Here is a 7,483-nt window from a genome sequence, read left to right on the forward strand (position 1 = left end):
CCCGGCTATGTGACACATCAAAGAGAATTCTCTAATGTGAAAGAGAGAATAACGGCTGAGTATCTCATAATGCTCTCTGATGTGATTACCACTTTTGCAGATTTCCTACAGAATATTCAAAGCATTTCAAATATGTAGAAAGAAATCCCTTTTCTCTAAGTCAGGAATATGATCCAAATGGAAAGGGAAACATTAAGGACAGTAAGAGAGGCATCAAGACATCTCTGACCTACATGAACTTGTATGAGCAAGAGTTGCCATCATTTCACAACAGATCATTAAAGCAGAGGTCCAACAAATTCATCTGGGTATCAATAGTACAAGTTGTGTCCCCTACATTTTCTGTAGTACCTTCTTCTGTTATGTGTGTTTACTAGTATTTAAACACATAGAAACATGACATTAGTTCTCATTTTAGATAAAAACAAAATAAATTATCCACACATACAAAACAAACCAGGCAGATATGGTAGTTACAGAACAGAAGAAGTCCTCAAATGTATCTTTTTAAATATTACATTATTCCAGGTTTCTGTTCCAGAAAAAGAAACTCGAAAGCATTTGAGTTTACTCCAGCACAAATATAATATCTATCAGTATTTTTGAATTACTGAAACAAGTTACTAAAGAAACAATTGATTTTAAAATCCAACCATTGTTTCCATGACTTGAATATATTTTTTGTAAGACTGCTTATAATAACAATAACACTTTGAATCAAGCCTATTAATCCACCTTTGTGTGTTATACAAAGTAAAGGTGTTTTTAAGTTAGATTGTGTCCTCAGACTGAGCTTCTGATCGAGGCTGCTTTAATTCTCAGCGCTGACACTTGAGAAAGGTCTATTTCTGTCCTGACGCATCACAAAGATCTGCACCTTCGGGACGCCTGCCAGCTTTCTCTCTATTTCAAATTCTGGTCATTTAGCAGACGTGCACTTCTAGACCAACCCACAATGTTCAAACATCAGAAAACTTACAGTAAGGAGGTCAAGGGTCCTTAATCTTAACCCCCCCCCCGAAACGCTTCCATTGGACTCATTTGTTTACTGTAACATAATGTAACACTTGCGCTTCTATAGGCTCCAACACATTGTACGTGATAGGCTAAGGGGCGGGACATCTCTAAGCGGTTGACCAATCACAACAGAGCCGGCCAGCTAACCAATCAGAGCAGACTGGGCTCTGGTTTCAGACAGAGGGTGATAAGAGGTGCTGCAGCACAGGCAGTATGAGAAAAATAAAGAGCTTTTTGAACATTAAAGCATGGAGACATGTAGAGACACTACATACTGATATACACCTGAACATCAGCAGGAGAGGACTCTTTAAAGTAGAGACACTACATACTGATATACACCTGAACATCAGCAGGAGAGGACTCTTTAAAGTAGAGACACTACATACTGATATACACCTGAACATCAGCAGGAGAGGACTCTTTAAAGTAGAGACACTACATACTGATATACACCTGAACATGAACTTAATAAGTCCTCTTTGAACTCTTTGATTGGTTGGAGACTGCGAGGGGAAATAATCGATGATGTTTGAATTAAATGTGGAGTGTCTTTCTATTCCTATAAACATTTATACTAGATTATACATTTTTCTGTTTTGCTTTGTACTTTCTCTTACTGTTCCATCTTAATCTCTCCCAGTATTTACTCCAAATCTTGCTTTTTGACCGTTAGATGTTGGTAAAGATGTGCTATGGGGACACTGCATGACAGCTTGTAAGGTACACTCAATCTGAGTTATGTGTTTGTTGATTGTTGTTTTTGTTGTTGCTGTGTTTCAGGCGCTGCTGCCCTGAAGAAAGGCAGAAAGACGGACGACGACTTCTTTCAGTTTTCTCATCAACAGGGGACGGGCCAAGACAGCAGAAAGATGCCCAAACCTGTGAGTACCTGTCAGCTGGAGATTAGTATTTGATTTACAGCGACCCCTCTGTGTAGATCATGTAGAGTAGAGAGTTACTAACATCCTGCTTTACCATCCACTCAATCTGCGACACAACTCACCGTCAGGTTGCAGAGGTTCTGCGGGTTGTTGCCAGACTTTTACAGTTATTACATTGTCAGTTATTCCCAATTCCCTGTTTTAGGGTATTGGTGGGTTTGCATTGCCTCAAGTCTCTTCAACATCTCGTTTGAGTTTAATGAGCATTTTGATTCACAATGACAAAAGAAATAACATCTTAAAGCTGTGTCCATGACCTCTTGTCGTTAATAGTTGTATTTTGGTTAAGAAAATAAGACTGGCACAGCTGGTGTGTTTGTATATGTTTTTGTTTTGATTACAATGTTTAAGCTTGAGCTATGTGAGCTTTGAATCTCCATTTAAGAAAAAAGTCAGTTTGCTTTCCGCTGTAAAACACGAGTATTCATAGTTTTATCAGAAATGATTACCCGGCTGAGTTGAATACTCTATTCTGATTGGTCAATAGAGACATTCCAGAGGTCTGCTCTTTATCGCTAGCAGACTGTTGCTAAGGAGAGCAGATTGTTGCTAAAGAGATTGCTCTGATCAAGGGTCTTCTGGCAGTGTGACCGGTAAATGGAAAATAAATAAATACAATCATTTTAAATCCACCTACTGCTAAGCACCGCCTCCCTGCACATTATCCTTGACTTAAAAGGCGATTTAGTGGAAAACAAATCAAATCAGCATCCAGTCTGCAGAAAGCTTCATGTTTGAGCAGCTTTAATCAAGCAACCACTAGATTGTCACAGTTGCTAATTTGGCTCTTTACAACATTCAAGAATGAGTTCCTGCTTTAAAGTTTGAGTCTGACAACATGAGCTGTTGTTCTTACCATCACACTGTACTCATAGTTAACCCTTAGATGCATAAGTGGGTCTTTGTTGACCCGGTGAGGTGGTTTTCTTGAAGTATCTTTGTAATTACATTTTTTTGTCATTTCATATTCCAGCTATTCCTCAAACTTGTTTTGAATATCATGCCATTCAAATTTGAAATTTAAATTTTAAGAAATGGTAGTTTTTTTATTACTACCCCAAGCTTCCATAAGTGGGTCAAAAATGACCCGCATGCATTTTCTATGGAATCCTATGGGAAAAGTTGTTTTTCAAAATGCAAAAAAAAATGTCTAAAATTATAAATAGTGAAAAAGCTTCCATCATTTTCTATGGGAAAACGTTTTTTTTCAAAATGTAATTTCTTTTCTAAAATTATAAATAGTGAAACATTTAATATAAAATATTTGTAGTGTGAACCAAAATATAATACTAAATATTATACAAGTGATTTTTCTTAACCAAAATGACAAAAATGGCATAAAAACACATATTATTCTAATACGAGTCCTTTTTGACCCACTTATGAAAGAGTGTAGAGTCACTCAGGCATCTAAGGGTTAAGACAGGTTCAACATGTGTGTTCAGTTAAACAATACTCTCTGTCTGGCTCTACTGAGTACGATCAGGAGGATGGGTTTCACACACTGATAAGCAATTGGTAAGAAGCCAATATAAGAAGGCCATTGTTCTTAAATCCTAGTGCACTATGAAGCTGTTGTTCATTCATACCTGCTCTATCTGTGGGTTTTTAAAGTGTTGGGAAAAGCTGGACACTCACAGTCACACAGAAGCACAACTGCGGTCACTTTGTGGAAGTGTCCTGTTTGTTGTACAGAACAAACACAAAGAGGGCTTTCTCTGCTGCTCTATTTTTGGTCTGAAGGACAGTGGGAGCTTTCATGTTGGTCTGACACACAAACACACACAGGCTCAATGTGCACTGCAGCTTTAAATCACAGTGTCAGTGGATGTTATATCATCTATTGTAATAGCTGTATTATGTACGTTTAATGTTTGTTTTCATGACATGAAGACGGACATTGTCAGTTTAGCATCGCCTTAACAAAATCAGTGATTAGAAAAAATGAAATTCGTATTGAAAGTGCTTTCTTTCACTTTGGACACGTTTGAAATAGTAGCATACAGAATATAACTATTACAATGCAACAACAACCCGTTTTAAATAACCGTAATCCTTTTTTTCCTTCAACCTAAATTATGATTATGTTTATAATCCATTTTGTTGTATAAGCAACTCAAAGCCTGACTGTAAACCTATCCTACATTCTTATACTCACATTAACTAACAATAGATTGATGGGATTGATGTATTTGGGGTGTGTTCACAGTCCTGCCTGTACATCCTGGCTGTTTCACAGTTATCTACAGCCTGACAGATTGTAGTGATCCCTCTGTCCATCAATCTCAGTAATGGGGAATTAGGCCAGGACCAATTCCTGGAAGGAGACTAGGGACAAAAAAAGGAGGCAAAAGGATAGGATGTGAAAAGGGCGAGAGAGAAGGTGATAGAAATGGAAAGAGTAGATGAGAGTTTGCATGAACCAGCTTGAAGGTTGTGTTCAGTGCAATTTGAGCTTGTTGCAGTTCAATGTCATAAAATGTTCGTAACAATAGAGGAATATTTAATCAACAGAAATGAATGAGTGTCTTTTCACAACCTCTAAATCAGGGGTGTCCAAACTACGGCCCAGGGGCCAAATGCGGCCCTCAGCTAATTCAAAACGTATAATGAAATATGGCCCACAAATGAAACTTGTGTTTGTAATAATAGTACTTGTTAAATATATATGTAACACAAACATATACTGTATAACACAGTATTCATGTGTTAATAAGCCCACTTTTCAAATAAATTCAATCAATTGAAGTTGAAAACATTTTCAAACAAATCTTAGTTGATAAAAAAAAGCCCAATAACTTATTTACTTAACAAGCTTGAAATCTACCCTTCATATTTTTATAAGCAATCTGAAGCTTCTATTTTAAAGAACGAGCTGCCAACAAAATAAATGAAACCCTGTGGTAAGCTGTGATGTATATAGGCTGTTGTGTTTCTTAAAGCATTTAAATATCAAGCACAATGTATTTGATTGATTTTGCTAACTTATAACTGAACTTATGAGGCAGTAAACCTCACCTCTAGTGAGCGGCTAAGCCCTTCATATATTGTTCTGTACGTGGCCCTCAGTGAAAACAGTTTGGACACCCCTGCTCTGAATGATACCTGTCTGGAAAAGGATTCAGTTTACTGAGAAACATCAATCCAAAGCAGTCACTGAATTTAATCCGTGAGTTTGAGAAACGACGAGTCGGGAGAGGAGCTGTGAGGACGGAGAGAAAGAGAAAGTTGGAACCAACGAGTTAGTCTCAGATTATCCTCACACACCGACCGCAGGGAAGAAAAAGGCAAACAAAGGGATAAAAGAGGATTTGGGACAGGACTGAGTGACAGGCACTTTGTTCATATCCAGTCCAGAAAAACGACACCCAAGCCGCCCTCGAGGGGAACTCCCACTCCGGTTACATTAGGCTTGGCTTTGACATTAAGCCCGGCAGTTGGACAGTAAACACATCAACCCTTTCACTGCTTCATCTGTGCGTTCTCTGCTTGTTTTCTGCTAGAAGACACTTAAATGTCACACTGGATTAAGAGCTAAAGCTCAGAGGTCCCTGCAGGCTAATAATAATTGAACAAGTAAGCTAGCACGGGTCGATTAGCTCATAGCTAATGGAGAAGTACAAAAGAGCAATATAAAGAGATGGAGAAGTGTACAGGTGAGGGAAGTGAACCCCCCACAAGGCCTTTAAAGAGTCTCTGCTCTGCGTGCCACTTAGAAACCGTCTGTTGTCTCCCAAAAGGCAAGACTAGCTAAAGGCTAGTCGGCCTCAGGCATGCTATTACAAGTGATTTTGGCCTGGGCCGTAACCCTCCTTTAGGCTGTGTTTTAAAGGGTGTTGCCGTGTTTGCATGCACCCCTAACACAACATGGGTGTCTGCTGGTACTCAGGTATTTAATGTTGTTCAAGAGGGGGTGTATATGAAATTGGGCTCTGTGTAAGCATGCGCTAACCAGAACTGGACAAACAGGAAGTGACTACATCAAATTAGAAGAGGAAATGCCATGAAATACAATTCTTTTTAAAAAGATACTATAACCAACTTTAATAAAACATGATAAGCTGTACAGAGTAAATGGGCTTTGTTGCATGATCTGACAGTATTTCATCAGTATAGATTTCTTTAAAGGGAAATAATTGCATTTTTACGTCATGTTTTTAAGTATTTTTACTCAAGGCTTAGTTGAATACCAGAGGTTGTTAATTTGTGCTAACAGACCGTTGCTAAGGAGAACAGACCGTTGCTAAGGAGATTCAAGGGAATATGTGCAGTCATATCAATCTGCAGAAAGAAGTCTGGTCAATTCAACGTCAGCTTTGGACTAAAAACATTAGTTTTCCTCCATCAGAAAACACCAAGGACTACTTTTTGAATAATAATAGTTATAAGTACGAAACTTTGATTCATAATGGCTGAACTGTCCTGACTGTTTATTTGATCCTGCTGTTTTTCTGGATATTTACTCAGAAGCAGTTGGAAGAGACTGTTCAGTAAGCTATTGTTTTTTAACCCCTCCTGAATCGTTTTTATTTACTGCTCTGTTATAATATTAAAATTGTACTTTTTGATATAATTTCCTATTTGATTTGACTGTTTTTGTATTATTGAGAGATGATGTTTGAGATAATACATTTATCACAATAATCTTAAAAGACAGTGAAAGACATGTATTGGACATCTCTTTATGTTTCTACAGCCTTTTCATGCATTCAGTTCAGACAAGTGTTACAACATCTGACCTCATAAGATTGCCAATAAAGTGACCAGGGTGATTGTTCAGACATGCGATAGACACTTTAAATTAGACTGTCTGAAAGCGGCTCTAGTTTAAAGCAGACTGACCCCTTTTTTATAATAGCAAACAATGTTTTTGAGATAGCACAAAGGGAAAGGAAGAAAAGAGCAAACATGGAGACGAGACAGAAACAAATCTCATCCAAAAAGCCCTGGGGGGTTAAATGTCACTGGAGAATCCTTTAAAGATGTATTGATTTCCCACATGTTTTGGTCAGTGCATGCCTGGAGGCATTGTGTATGTGCATTTAGAGGGGGGCGGGGGGGTATAGATCTGTGTTTCTTCATGTGAGTGTGCATGTGTTTTGGGGGGTATAGATATGTGTGTGCATGTGTAAGAATAAAACATATGGTTATCTATTTGCAGAGGTGGGAAGCAGTGGAGTACAAATACTTCGTTACTGTATTTAAGTACATGTTTCTGGTATCAGTACTTTACTCCACTACTTATTTTTTCTGACGACTTTTTACTTTTACTTCTTACATGTTGAACACAAATACCTGTACTTTCTACTTCTTACATGTTGAACTCAAATACCTGTACTTTCTACTTCTTACATGTTGAACACAAATACCTGTACTTTCTACTTCTAACATGTTGAACTCAAATACCTGTACTTTCTACTTCTTACATGTTGAACTCAAATACCTGTACTTTCTACTTCTTACATGTTGAACTCAAATACCTGTACTTTCTACTTCTCACATTTTGAACTCAAATACCTGTA

At 37.8% G+C, this 7,483-nt stretch overlaps 1 long non-coding RNA gene across 1 annotated transcript in view; it reads left to right on the forward strand.

Annotated features, from left to right (window-relative positions):
• The window catches only part of LOC104941473 (uncharacterized), an 11,321-nt gene extending 5,175 nt beyond the window's left edge, over positions 1-6,146 (forward strand). The window contains exons 2-3 of the long non-coding RNA XR_797900.1: positions 1,801-1,901; positions 5,031-6,146. This is a non-coding gene — a long non-coding RNA (uncharacterized lncRNA). The remainder of the gene's footprint in view (positions 1-1,800; positions 1,902-5,030) is intronic.
• The last annotated feature ends 1,337 nt before the right edge of the window (positions 6,147-7,483 follow it).

Source organism: Notothenia coriiceps, unplaced genomic scaffold (genome assembly GCF_000735185.1).
Source record: "Notothenia coriiceps isolate Sejong01 unplaced genomic scaffold, NC01 NC01_scaffold00003409, whole genome shotgun sequence".
NCBI lineage: Eukaryota > Metazoa > Chordata > Actinopteri > Perciformes > Nototheniidae > Notothenia > Notothenia coriiceps.